This window comes from Toxorhynchites rutilus, chromosome 1, assembly GCF_029784135.1.
Source record: "Toxorhynchites rutilus septentrionalis strain SRP chromosome 1, ASM2978413v1, whole genome shotgun sequence".
In the NCBI taxonomy this organism is placed as follows: domain Eukaryota; kingdom Metazoa; phylum Arthropoda; class Insecta; order Diptera; family Culicidae; genus Toxorhynchites; species Toxorhynchites rutilus.
The window spans coordinates 32,609,428-32,624,591 of record NC_073744.1 but is presented as its reverse complement, the minus strand read 5'-3'; the positions used below and the strand labels follow the sequence as shown (position 1 = coordinate 32,624,591).

Below are 15,164 nucleotides of genomic sequence, written 5' to 3'. Positions count from 1 at the left end.
TGAAGTCTATTTCATGCCTGCAGGTACGCGAAGTATCGAGGGTACGCTTAGGCCAGTCATTTACCAACCTCGTGATGTTTATGTTGGCCCGAACATCTGTGTTCATGTGTCTGGCTCGAGATCTATCTGTTCACGAGCCCGGTTCGTAATACTAATGGTTGGACCAAAATATGAATCACGAATCAGTCTCGTTGTAACTAGGGAAAGGGTTAAATGCGAAAAACCGCTAGTGAATATATAAGTCTGATCGTTCATTTCACTGTTTCCTGTATGACTAGGAAAACGTTTATTTACACCTGGATCGCTCTTGCACGTCAAAACGGATGGCATTATCGAAGAAATCGAAAAATAAAATGGTACGAGCTGACCGTAAGTTAAATATTCGTGCTGAAATTGTAAATAATGCGTATGGCAAATTTAACATAACCTTTCTTTCATGAAAATAATGTGATAATCCACACATGTCATATGTGTAAATTAATATGATACGAAATAGAAAGGAATATTTTGGTAACGTTCTTATTAAAAGACTGTTCCGTGATTTACAACACTCAATGAACTGTTTTTTTCTCACAATTTCATCGTATGCATCGTTATGAAATACTTTTAGGTATATTCATTAACGATTTTGGACAAGCCTCGAAAGAAATACTATGTTGAATAGCGTGCATCCTTTGCCGTTAGTGTAACTCAAGCAAACATCCGGCATAGTGAAAAGTTTATATTTATGAGTCGATGTCGACAAAGTAATAACATTCACCCCTTCCCGTATTGTTTGATACGTCACACATCAAGTGATTTCACTACTCTGCTGAGCGTTCTAGCGCCCTATGTTATTCAAGTACCCACGAGTGAGACTCGATGTTGTACGGGAAAGGGTTAAAAAAGGATAGAACAATACAAACCAGGCGCATAAAATAAAACACCCGAAGATGATGCAATTAGAATAGACACGCAGGCAATTCTAATCATAATTTTACCGAATACAATAAGCTACCGGCATTCCACCCGTCACCCACCGTTTCGTCTATACCGATGACTCACTACCGAGCACGTGGTTTTTGTGTGAAGTAAGCTCACGCAGTCCGCTGTTATCCCGCTTCCAGGAGAATGATGGTACCAGCGAAGTGAATCCAGCATCCTTGCGCGCTCAGAGCGAACCGGAGTGACGTCATCGTGTGTATGTGTATGCGTGCTTGTATGATCTATATGTGCAGCGCCATGGTGTATGGGTGAGGGGAGAAAGAAAATCGATCACTTCTCCGTCGGGGCCTATCCTTGGGAAGGACAGACAGACAGAAAAGTAAAACCGTGGTCGTCGGACGTATTCCGGTGAAAACGTTAGTCGCACTATTGGTGTTACGCTTGGTAAAGAAGTGTAAAATAGTGACACGCTAGTTGGATAACTGAATTGCGAGAAGCTGCTATTGGGTAAGAATGGTTGGATTCATGCTGAAAGGGAGTGCCAACACCCACAACGATGAAAACATTTTTCTAAGCCGCGGTGCAAATTTTTATCTTCTCAAGTTTCATAGAAATTATGTAATGTATGTGTTTCTGTGGCGTAGTGGTTACTATTGTCTGTTCTCAGAAATTTCTCTGATCGACGAGGGAAAATTACAAGCCAGCAAAATTATGATAAAATTGAGCAAGCGAATAAAGGATACCAGTTGATTACTCGACCGAACATCGTTTCTAGTTCATAGGGCTAACAACCCGCCGTCGGTATTCAATATCAAAGCATTGCTTTTGTCGCGAGTTTAAATTTGTCGCGATCAGTGTCCTCTCTCGTCGCGAACGAATTTATCGTGCACCGAGAAAGTTTGCATCGGTCTCATTGTCACGGGTAAAAACACAGGAATGTTCCTCTTTGTTTTGATTGTAGTCTCGTTAACATTTCAAGATCGTTGTTTTTTTGCGGGGGTTGTAATCAAATCTGTGACGAACGAGTGATAGGACGGTTATTGTCGAACTACGTTCTTTGTAACTGGTAATAAGAATAATGTATAATTTCATTATAAAAAACCGTCCTTGAAAAATGTCGTTCGCAAACTTAGACCATTTTATTATGTTCAGCGATGAAACTCATTCCTAAATGGTCTCGCCAACAAACAATGTTGTTGCATTTGGTGCGATGAATAGCAGTTTATAGGCGGCAGAATCATTGGTTCGTATTTTTTCAAAGGTGAAATCCGATATCGGTCGATGGTTACGGACATTTTTTGCGCTAAATACAAACATTGGTTCTGATCAATATTTTATTTCTACAAGACAGCGTTACTTTCCACAGAGCACGCGAAACAATGAACAAATTGAGAGGCGAGTTTTGTGAGAATTCAACTCTAACTTTTGCACCTGTAATTTTGTCGTCTACATCGTATTATTTGATACCTCTAGACTACTTTTTTGGGGTCTACGGAAAGTGTCTTGCCTATACGTCTGAACCAAGAACAATTAGAAAAGACAATAATTCACGGATCATTGGTGAGATACCAGCCAAAAATAATCGAAAAGGTGGTGCATAGTTGAATTTTATGCATTCGCAAGCGTATTCGCCAACATTTGCATAATTTTTTTTTCAAAAAGTAAATGACAAATGATTTTGATTTTAATTAAGACTACGACTGTGATTTTTATATAAAGGACCACCTAAAGCACACCCCCACCCTTTCGTGCTGTATGACGAGCTTTAGACGTTTCTCAAAAGAATCGCACGCGTCTTATCCCAGACCTTGGAAATTAGCTTCTAAAATTTTTCCATAGTGCTTACTTTATGTTCGCTCTGCTTGGCCAGAATGTACGACCATATATAAAAGTCCAGGGAGCTGAGCACAAAGTCTTATCGAGAAAATCAGTCAAATTCTCCTGACACCACATTTGGACGATATTCGCCGTCAGGGCCGGTGCGCCGTCCTGTTTAAAGATCTAATGATCCTTCCCGTAGAGGTTTAGGAGTGCCGGGATCACAACCTTCTCCAGAACCTCGGTCTTATAGTACGCGGCGTTTATTTTCACGTTTTGTTCGATAAACACCAGTGGGAGCTTCCCACTCCTGGATAAGGCTTCCCAAACCATCACCGATGTGGCGCTCTGGAATCGCGGGATGTTTATGTGGACGGGGGGAAGGTGGTCAACGTCGGCACCCACAGCCGAGCATTTTGGACATTGTGCGGCCGTTGCAAGACAAAAGGTTTCTCATCAGAAAACACGAACTCCTGACCTGCGTGCCGCGGAAGTACAGTTTGGCTTTGTACAGCCGTCATGATGGCGTGTGTGTGTGCCCGATCGACAAAACCAGGTCAGCTGTGATCTTCCAGATCGAGCGGTTCATTTTTCGACGAACCCGCTCCCTCAGCACCTTGATAGCCGAACGTGGCCGCTTGGATTTCGCGCGGTTCTTGGCCGAGCCCGTCTCTCGGTACCAACGGATGGTGGTATAGATGAAATTCCGCTTCACCCCGTGGGATTTCAACCGCCGGATTATGTCGCCCGTTCGCTCATCTCTCGCAAAAAAACATTACTACGACGTCGCGGTACTCCTTTATCGTGCACTGGAAACAAACCACAAATGATAGCAAGTCGACACCGTGCGCTTCGGTTACCCTACATATATGAGGCTAAACCTGACACCAATACCAATACACAGAATGCACATGGTACGCTCCTACACAACGATGAAAAGTTGTATTCGCACACTTATTGAACACCCTGTACATCAACCAGGTGTAACTGTTCATAGAATAAATGACACGCAAAACATATTACGGGTGAGGAAAAATCATATTCAGAAACCTTACATATATCATTTGGAAACATTTGGTCGAAGAAACAACAAAAAGAAGAGTTAGAAGCCAGTTTTAAGGTCTAGTTTCAGGTCGAAACACTCTGACAAACTATGTATCAGCAAAGAGTGAAGAACTTGTTCTGTCGGTTTATGTTTTGTTGCACGTCGTTTAGCGGAAATGTTGCAATGGTCGTCAAAGCAACATATTCAGTGACAGTGACAAGATATCCTCAGTACGCGTGATCTGTTACAAACAGTGCGCTTCTAAACAGAAATAAACGACCCGTTATACAGCCATTCCATGCCAAACCGATATACTGGTTCTCAGATTTTCGTGAAAAGTGATAATTTTGTTCTTTACCTTTCTGGACCCGTATTTTTCAATTTTTTTCATTAGGGTGACCATTTTCATTTTAGGGTGAATCAAAAAATTATTTTTTTCTCCTTTTTTCAAAAATTCATAGCTGAGGTATTTTTACACAAAATATCCAAAGGGACGTTATTTTTTGTTCTTGAGTTATGATTTTTTTAAATTAAACGATGGTCTGGAAAAACAATTTTTAACCCTTTTTTCCACGACAAAAATTCATAACTTTTGAACTACTGGACCGATCCAGATGATCGGCATATCAGATTAAAGCCAATGAACTATTCTCGTTAAGAAAAATATTACACATGGGGGGAAAAAATGTTTTCGTAGTTATTGGTTGTAATTGCTATTCATAGTTTACATGGTTTCGGGACCAAAGGCACCATATGTATTTTTTATATTTTTTCATGGAAGCTGAGGTTTTTTTACATAACATATCCAGATATCAGAGAGGTGCCTTTTTTCGTTTATGAGTTATGATTTTTCAAAGTTAAAATGTTTTCAGTTTTCGTTCAACATTCCTATGCGACTATACTACATCTATGCAACTAGAATTCAATTTTCACGCAATTGTAGTATCTTTTTAAAGAATACAAACCTATTGGCTTCAATTTGATATATTGATAATTTAAATCGGCTCAGTAGTTCGAAAGTAATGAATTTTTGAAAAAAGTTCTTGGTCCCGAAACCATGTAAACTATAAAAAACAAATACAATCAATGATTATGAAAACGAAATTCAATATTTTTTGCAAGTGTAATATTTTTTTTTAAAGAAGACTAGTTTATTGCCTTTAATATGATATGTCTATTATCGAAATCGGTTCAGTACTTCAAAAGTTATGAATTTTTGAAAAAAAGGGGTAAAGTGATTTCTCGTATCATCGGTTAACTTTGAAAAATCATAACTCAAGAACAAAAAAAACGCCTCTCTACATTTTGGATATGTTATATAAAAAACCTCAGCTTTCAAGAAAAAATATAAAAAATATAGCGTTCTTGGTCCCGAGACCATGTAAACTATATAAAACAAATACAATCAATAATTATGCAAACGAAATCCAATTTTTTACAAGTGTAATATTTTTTTCCAAAGAAGACTAGTTTATTGCCTTTAATCTGATATATCTATTATCGAAATCGGTTCAGTACTTCAAAAGCTTTTTGAAAAAAGTCATTTTTGGAAAAAAAAAAAAGGGGAAAAGTTGATTTTTCGGACCATCATAAAATGAAAATGAAAAAATTGAAAAATACGGGTCCTAATGGTAAGCGGTAAAGAACAAAATTACCACTTTTCACAAACTGAATCTGAGAACCGGTTATCTCGGTTTGGCATAGAATGGCTGTATATAGATGAAAAACGCACCCTTTCGAAAGCGTCATTTATTGTACACCTAATTGTACGCCTAAAATGTATATAACAATTTGATCAGAAAGTTCCCGGAGATATTGTCCTTCCCATCAACCAAAAAATCCTTTTCACTAACTGTATAGCGTTTTTACAATTAATTTCGGGGATACAATGTTTATACAATTATTTTTTGACTGCACACAAATGTGCTATATCGCTCAGATAATACAGTAGGACTCCGATTATCCGCCAGCGGATGATCCGCGGTGCGGATTAAAGGGTGTGTCACATCAAATTGCATCACGGAAAAAACGCTGTAGAAATTTAATTTTTAGGAATTATATCTTCAGCTTTCGCTTATAATCAGATAAGAGTGTATAGATCACGTTGGCCATGCTTCACTGTCAATTTTTCGTAAATTTGGAAAAATGTCGTCGAACGAAAAAGAGCGTCGTGAATTAATCCTGCGCACTCATTTCGAGAATCCAGAAGTTGTCACAGAATTCAAGTTGTCACATCGGGACATCGGTAAGATGCTGGGAATCGTCTAATCCACGGTCAGCAGAGTACTAAAACGATACTTCGAGAACCTAACCATCGACCGGAAGGTGAAGAACGGCAAAAATGGATGCTCCGTCAGTGAAAAAGGTCACAAGCGCGTAGTTAAGCAGTTTAGACGTGATCCGAGAAGTTCGGTCCGGGATGTCGCCAGTAAGCTGAATTTGTCAAGTTCATTCGTCCAGCGGACCAAGCAGCGGGAGGGCCTGCGTACATACAAGGTTCAGAAGGCTCCTAACCGCGATGAAAGGCAAAACATGGTGGGGAAGACGCGAGCCCGGAAGCTGTACACCGAAATGCTGACGAAGCCGCATTGCCTGGTAATGGACGACGAAACCTACGTCAAAGCGGACTTTCGTCAGCTGCCGGGCCTGTTGTTCTTCTCCGCAGAGGAAAAATTCAGCGTTCCGGAGGAGATTCGCAAGCAGAAATATCCAAGTTTGCCAAAAAGTACATGGTGTGGCAAGCGATCTGCTCTTGCGGAAAGCGGAGGGCCCCCATCGTGATGACCGGCACGGTAAACGGGCAGGTTTACCTTAAGGAGTGCCTACAGAAGCGCTACCACTATTGAAGCAGCACGAGGGCCCGACCATCTTCTGGCCGGATTTCGCTTCGTGCCACTATTCAAAGGACGTGTTGGAGTGGTACGAAGCCAACGGGGTCACCTTCGTGCCAAAGGAAATGAACCCGCCCAACGCGCCGGAGCTTCGCCCAATAGAGAAATATTGGGCGATTATGAAGCAGGCCCTCCGAAAGAACCCAAAAGGTGCGAGCATACGGGCTTGGGCTCGAAGTATGAATAAAAAGAAAATGCCAAAAGTTGTATAATAGTTTTTATTTTACTGTCTAAAATTTTCAAAAGGATCGGTCTACTGGGCGAATTTCTACAGCGTTTTTTTCGTGATGCAATTTGATGTGACACACCCTTTACTATAATTTACTTGAGCATATTTCGGAACAGGTCTTATCTTTATAATTTATTGTGTATTCTTACAATTTAATCGAACAATGATGCTGTTAGCGGTGACTAATGATTTTAGAAACGTCGAAATTCCAGCAGAAACGCATCACCAATCCCCAAAAAAAAAATAATGGTAAAATTTCGTGTTCGTAATTCTGCTCATGACACCTCCCCTACACAAAAAAAGTCTAGTGGAAAACTCCATTCACAGAAGAAGCATGAAATGCATTATCAAAGTGAACGCAAGGTCGTTTATCCCGGCAGGGATTGGGACGGTGCAAAAAACGGTATCAGAGCTCCAACAGATGGAACAGTAGAAAGGAAAGTGAGAGTGTGGTATCCTTGCCAACAATTGTGTGTATGAGTGAGATTGAGAGAGGGAATTGCTATGCTCCAACCGCGCATGACACTGCAATCTTACGATACCGCGAAGACCATTTAAAGCGAATGACCTCAACGTGGGTGGTTGCTACCTGTGATGACGTTCGATCGAAAATAGATGACGGAATTATGTTTGAAATTATATAAAAAGATCGATGATGCTCAGAGGAACTAATGTTCGTATTTTAATATGCGATGATTAAAATAATACAATCATTGTTAGGATGAGCACACAAGGCATTTCATATTGCGAGTCTGTTTATTCGCTTCCCACGCGGTGATTCGTTCAGAACACTAACCTCGCGACTGAAGCAAAGGAAAATCGTTAACACAAACATAAATAGTGGTATCTCCGCCATATGGCGGACAAAATCGTGTTCCAAAAATACTCTCAAATCATGTTCTCTCTGCCTCTCCGACTCCCAGCGACTTCCGACTCGCAGTGGAAAAACTAAAGACAACAACAACATATTATGTCGACTGGTTGGACGAAGTTCGTACTTCCTTGCTTGTTTCTCTGGCTTCGGTTGCTTGGAAATCTCGTTATCGCTGCTGGTACATGCATACTCGAATATGTACACATTTATCAACAAACTTCCTCCATCCGCTGCCATACTTGGCGGGACCTCCCTCGCCGGGATGTCTCTTTCTCTCGATTCGGCGTGCTCCGTCCATGTGCTCGTGTGTCTACAACTTAGTATAATATATTCGCTGCACGCGTTTTTGCTTTTATTTTCACGGACAACACGAGGAGAGCATCCGATCCGATTGGAGGCCCGACTCGACGCCGCGGGAAGAGATAGTCCCGCCGAGTCGTCGAAACCGAGTCGAATTTAGTCGATCGCTGCCTTCCAAACGAACAAGTTTGGAAAGTTTTTACTTTTCCTTCTAGTTGAGGGAGTGCGCTGAAGGTGCACCGGGCTAGTGTACAGAACCTGCGAGGCTCAGGACTCGACGGGGTAACCGGACAATTGTGTGATTTTGTGCGACAGTAAAAGTGTTTACTGGACCTTGAAACCTGTATAAATACATTGGCGAGTTGCGAGTGGCGATCGGTGACCCGATTCGAGTTTTTGGCACAGCACCGACGTGTGTATTGTTCCAGAGGTGACTGAAGGTGAGTTGCGGGCCGATGCCAATGCGATGGGCTTTTATTCCGACACAATTGATTCATTGAATTTGCTCCAAAATAAAGAAAGAAACAATAAACGTTCCATTTTTTGAGTATTCCTAGCTGACCATGAGCTAAAATAAAACGGTAGTGGGAGTTCCAGTGAGCGATAAAAAAGCATAGCCGAGAAGTGATGGCTTTTCGAATGAGTTCGGAGCTGGTTAACCAAACGAGCGCGCAAATTCATTTTCACCGAGGCGTGCAAAGTGTTCAAGTAAATATTTTGTGTATGCATACAAATGAATGTGACACGGTGGCACTATGTGTGCCCTCGTGGGAAATCAGGGCTAATTGGAACCGGATCGAATCTATCCAGGTACTAATTACGACTCGTCATCTGCGAGAATGGGTTTGAATTGAGGATGCAGCCTCTTGGGAAAGCGTGCCGCTGCAAACAAATGATCGAGGCTTACACGCTAAATGGGATTCGCTATGGAACATTATCGTATGCACTTGAGTTGGATGATTTAATACACCCCCTTTTCAATTCCATGTGCGTGGATGATGATCTAATTCGTTGCTGGAAATGCAAAACTGCCTTGTTTAACCAGAGTTGCGGAATGGCAAACGTCATTTGAAACTAATAGGGCAGAGGTGTCGCATTATAATGATCGAACGGCTGTCACTGAGTTATCACTCATGGTAATTACAATTTTGCAATTAATGCATCTAGCTGCAAATAATAAACATGATCAAGATTGTATCAGCTCGGCGATAATACCTCCCCATGAAGCCTCTCATCTGTGGAGCTAATGATGCTTTCCGCTATGTGTTTGGTTACGGCAAATTCTGTAGATCTATATTATATGGTTTTTACTATGAAGTTTGCGAACAAAAGTTAAACCTAACATTACGTAGGTCGCTCAATATCATATGGAAAAAATGAGAACGTGTGCCGTTGGCGAATTGAGGGAATTCACGTCCAGTTCTTTTTTGCAGTGTATTTGCCAGGTATAGCGTGGAGAATGTTTTGCAGTTCAGAAGAAACATTGTAATTATAGTTGTGGAAACATTATATAGCTTTTCTCGTAGTTCTTTCCGGATTCTGGAAGAGTTTGTACAGCTTGAAAGATTGGTAATTTTAGATTTGTGCGCACATTAGTAACAGAAGTTGAATGTTTTCACAATTTTGTCCAGAATAGATATCACTAGAACAAAATGTTTTTTTTTTTTTTTTTTTTTTTTATCTGTATTATAGTGATTTTCAACTCATTTGGCTGGTTCGTCACTTTTACTTCCATTTTTGGAAGAATGTCGGGAGTGAGAATTGAACTCGTGACCTTCAGCGTGAGAGGCATGGATGTTACCACTACGCCAGATCGCCTCCGTGAACAAAATGTGTTTAGACCAAAACAAGACAACAAAATTCAAGTATATTTTTTCAATTACTCGTATCATAAAAATATTCTATATCTATTCAACTCAAAGCTGTCACTTTTTATTCAACAATGTTGCACCTCGATGAGTCCATCACAACCCGCAAGTACCATATCCTGAGACATTTGTTTCCAAATATTGATCAAAAACTCCTCGAATTGGTCCATATTACGATCCTTTGTCAATTGGATTAAGATCCGGAAAAGGTGCATTTCTAACAATTATAGGAATTGTACCGGCAATTGATATTCAGCCTTTCCGCGATATGCCTCCCTAAACCATGAGTCGACACGTTTTGGATGCGTTTTACAGTAAGCCTATATCTCGGAAGACTATTGTAACTGTCCTGAAAGAGAAAGAGTTTGACGTAGAGCTACGTCTTTCAGGAAGGGTGCCAAATCAGAAAACAGGTCACGTTTTAATGAAATAAATTTCACGTTGATAACTATTTTCACTGTGAACGAATTCCCATAATTTGCATACCAATCGAATCGGAAATTCTCTAAGAATTGTTTGATATGCTATACATTACAATTCGCTAATCTCTAAACGGTTGAAATTCATGAAAACTGGAAGAACTTCCTTTTTTCCAATACTAATTCCCATTTCCCCATGCTAACCCTACGCGTATTTCGAATGCTTATAAGTCGAACATTTCTTAACAGATCGGAAAGATGTTTGCATCAATTAATAGGAAATATTTCGACGCGTCTATCACAATTAATAAAAAAAATATTTTTCATGAGATGAACAATTGAAAAACTGTAAATTGTCAAGCGTTATTTAAACGCCCTAACTGCCAAGTTTTGATTGGCCGGATTTACGGTTTCCCCAACAGAGACTTCAAAATCGATGTACCTGTGAAAATCCGCTATGCAAATATACATGCAAGTTGGAGGTAATTTTGTTCCCACCGTGCTGTGTTTCCCTAACACGGAATTCAAAATCAATGTAGCTGGGGGAATCCGCTTTGTCAGAACATGCAAGTCGGGGGTATTTTTTGGTGTTGGGTACTTTTGTACTCGCTTGTCGTTATGCAGACCGGAATATGTTTCCCTAAAACTGAGAAGCCTGGGAAAATCGTCATTTCAGATACTAGAGGTGAATGAACTTTCGCAGTTCGAGAATAACGTAAACATGAGATGTGCAATAATTTCAGAGGGAAATTTAAAATACAATGATCGTTTGACAATTGTTCCGTTCACATATTTTGGTAGTCCTATCTAATCGATACACATGTTGTAAATTACACAACGTTGCCTTTTTCGGCATAAGAATATTTCTATTGTTCGAATGTTCACACTTGGACCATACATAGCGGAATTGTCGATACGAGGATTTCATTGTTGTGTTATTAATAGCACCAATTACCGATGCAGCAGACGGTATGTGAAGCGAGAAGCTGGGATCACCATCACCTGATGATTGTTGCCTGGACGTAGTAGCTAGAATAACACAGAAGATTGTCAATTGAGGGCCTTGAGTTATGAACTCATGATTGATCGCTTAGTAGCGGACACGCGACTAATTTGGCTACGAAGACCCCCTAAAGAGTAATAAAATCGTCATCTTTCCTTCTTTTCTCTCTTCATTCCATTCCTGGTAGTTAAATACACGGGATGAGATCGATTAATCGAAGAGGTACTTAAGTAAAAAAGAAAAAAAAGAAAAATAGTTGTTCATCAGAGAATAAAATGTCACAGTATCTGTGTCTGATTAATAGATTTTTTATGTAAGCTTTCGACTCGTCGTTAAGCCATGGACTCATTTTCCTTGTATTTTCCTTGTAAGATCCTTGCCAAGAATACACCAAGGTTTTTTTACGCGGTTTTTCACTAGGGTTTTTTACGCGGATTTTCCAATTAACGCGGTTTTTTACGCGGATTTTCCAATTAACACGTTTTTTTTACGCTTCTTCTTCTTCTTCTTCTTGAATGGCTTTAACGTTCCCAGTGGAACATTTTCCCTCTCAACGTAGTATTACTTGCGTCATTTTTTATAAGTACTTAGTTGAGATTTCTATGCCAAGTAACACGCCTTGAATGTATTCTGAGTGTCAAGCTTTAGAATACACGTGACCACAGTGCAAGTCGGAAGAAATTTTTTTGACGAAAAATCTCTCGGCTAGAACGGGAATCGAATCCGAACCCCCGGCATGATAATGTGTGACGCTACCCACTTGGCAACGGGAGCACTTTACGCAGATTTTCGAATTAACACGGTTTTTTACGCGGATTTTCCAATTGACGCGGTTTTTTTACGCGGTACCCGCGTAAATTCCAATACAATATCACATCTCTCCCTCAGCTCACATTTCTTTCTTATACTCCCTCAAAACATATTATGGTAATTAGTGCTTGTAACGGAGCTTAACGCTTATGACGGAAATTAGTGCCGCACCTAATCACGATTCTTACGTGGATTTTAGGTGTTGGGTAACGGGGAGCTCATCGGGCGGTACAACGGGACGGGGTTTTTACGGGCAGCGATTCGTTAATGTCTTTCCCTGTCTATTTAGCTCTGGACGGTCCAACAGTGGAACTGTACGTGTATCGGCAGTAGAGTGTACAAATCACAAGGGAACCTTCTAGCAACAGCAGCTGAACTCATTCGTGAGGAAAACCAAACTATAGCTACCAGTGACCAAAGAAATTGCAGGAAAAAAACTACGGTTTTCTGGAAGCGAGCAACACTCAACTTTTTACTTCCGTTTTACGTAAGGATAGTCCCATTTGATATCTATCATTAGGTGACATGGTTTTTTTTACGCGGATTTTCTAATTAACACGGTTTTTTGCGCGGATTTTCTAATTAACGCGGTGTTTTTACGAGGTACATATTCCCGCGTAAAAAAAACCTGGGTGTACTGCGCATCAAACTTACGGACAACTGCAGCTCGTTTAGCTTATGATTAGATTTTGCCGGATTGAGCGGCAGCATATCCAAACCCACACCCACATGTAAATAGTACCAGTTGGTAACGTATGCATTAAAACAAATGGACTGGTTTCGGATGGTGATGACATTATTTGTGCGTTTTGTGCGTCTCAAATTTAAGGAATTTCTAGTAAAATTTAGTTTATTTGACTTGATATTTGCGACAAATCAATAGTTAGGACGACTGTTCACATATTCTAGAGGAGGTGAACAGATATTTTGTTCAATTTCAGTGATTATTTCGCATATTTCGCATTTCGTTGTTTGGGGAGCAAAGTGGTCAGTGGAGGATTACTACTGACAATGTTCTGTTTAAAAGCTAATATACCTGATCACCTTCTGCTCCTAAAGGGGTCCCTTTTGTGGTTTTGACCCAGGGAAATATGCCACCCCAACCAAAACCAAACCTCATTTTCGAAAACATTATGTGTTTCCTACTACGTTTTTGTACGTATGAGAAAACTTCAATTACGATTCTAGGTGAATAGGCCTAGCTTATTTCATACATGTACCCAGGTATGGGCAAAATCGCTCCGTTTTTGCCTCACTCTATTTGAGACAGAAAACATTCACCTATCATCTTCGCAAAGTTCATTCTCGATTAGAACGGAAAAATACTGTCTCGATTCCGCTCATCTATTCTCAGAGAATTTTGCATTCCCTCTTTTGCCTCTCGGAATGAGGTTAGATGGTGATAGATAGTTGAAATCGAGTTGTTTCCTGTGCACTATTGCAATGAAATTTTTTTGTTTCCAGTATGAAACGATCTAAGCCAACGCAAAAGACCATATAAACGCAAGTTATTGGTGAGCGGGAAGGTGGATTCATGTGCACTTGAATGGTGACAAGGAAAAGAGTACAAGGAAAAATAAAAATACAAGCAGATTTAGTCTATTTTGACTCACTCGTTATTTTGTTTCGTGCGATCCTTCCAAAGGAGTATTCATTCATTGAATGTTGTTTTCCACTCTTTGTTTTGTTATGTTCACTATCAGTCCCGAATGAAGATTGTCGGAGAGTGTAAAATGATTCATCGTGCAATCTCAGGATTGCTTGCTGCATTCTTTTCGCCATGATTATTCCAAGCAGATATAAGAGTGATTTATAATTAGGTGTGGAGAAATGAGCGAATGAACTTTTCCATACTTGCATGTACCTACTATTTCATTAATGATTTAAACAAATTTGGCCAAGAAAACACGCATAAATCTATCTCTTCTAGAGTGATATGTGCGAGTGACTACTTTGCTCCCCACAGGTGACCACTTTACCTCCTCACTAAAATATGTTCGATTTTTCAACCTTTTTTCTAATAACGAAAAATGTACTATTTATTAGGGTGACCACATTCTCCCCAGTTCCCCTATATGATAATTTGAATGATGAATCGCCTATATCCGGTGTGCACGATATGTCTCCAGATGTCATACTACTTCGCTCCGGAGTAGAGCTGGCAGTACGCGTTGAGCGTAGTCAGGGTTGCTACTAATCAACTGATAATGCTGTCGATTTTATTTCTGAACACAATAGGGTACACAATGCTGCGATTGGCGATGCATAGGAGGAATAACCATCAGGTGGTAGGACAATCGCATGATAAATTGCTGAAATCAGTATATTATTCGCATAACTCCATATTCTAAACCAAATATTTTAAATCATTGTAAAAATCGCAAAACATTCTTGACATGAGCTGATCCGAATAACATTGAGCACTGTGAACAATCTTAACGACAAATCATGCTCAAACCTGTATCTCTGTATGTAAGCCAATTGTTCTAACCTCGCGACATCAGAGTCCCCACCATCTCTTCAATCGGGTCAGTGAAATCTTGAAGGCAATCGTGAAGAAAAAAAAGTGGCTGTAGAAAGAATTGAACAAATGACAGATATTTATTCTGGATCGAATTAGAAAGATCGGGTTTCTGTCGAAGGACACAGATGAACCACTAAGGCTGCTACTTTCATAATCCAGTCACCAGACCCGGCGGTGTCACGTTGAATGGAAAACTCATGAGCATTTTAATAAAATCGCTAGCCACACCGCCAATTGAATGACGCGTCGGTCAGCGCCTGATGGGATATTTCCCGTTGCAAGCCGGTAGGCCTAATTGATATGAAAGTTGTCGTGCTCCCGGAGGGGCGTCCGCCTCAATCAATTAATCTTGAAGAGCCAAAGGAAAGTGACAATGCGCTGTCGATATGAAAATTGCAATTGTTATGTTCAATTACAAGGACAGTGCAAGTCGTTTTACGCAATTGCGGCGTCGGCGAT

At 40.3% G+C, this 15,164-nt stretch overlaps 1 protein-coding gene across 2 annotated transcripts in view; it reads left to right on the top strand.

Annotated features, from left to right (window-relative positions):
• Positions 1-1,283: 1,283 nt before the first annotated feature.
• The window catches only part of LOC129763397 (facilitated trehalose transporter Tret1), a 36,050-nt gene continuing 22,169 nt past the window's right edge, over positions 1,284-15,164 (top strand). Inside the window, exon 1 of one of the 2 annotated variants that reach the window (XM_055762422.1) lies at positions 1,284-1,431. The gene's annotated coding sequence lies outside the window, so the exon portion shown is untranslated. Of the gene's footprint in view, positions 1,432-8,182; positions 8,522-15,164 lie in introns of those variants that run through there. The other variant, XM_055762421.1, reaches the window with a different exon arrangement.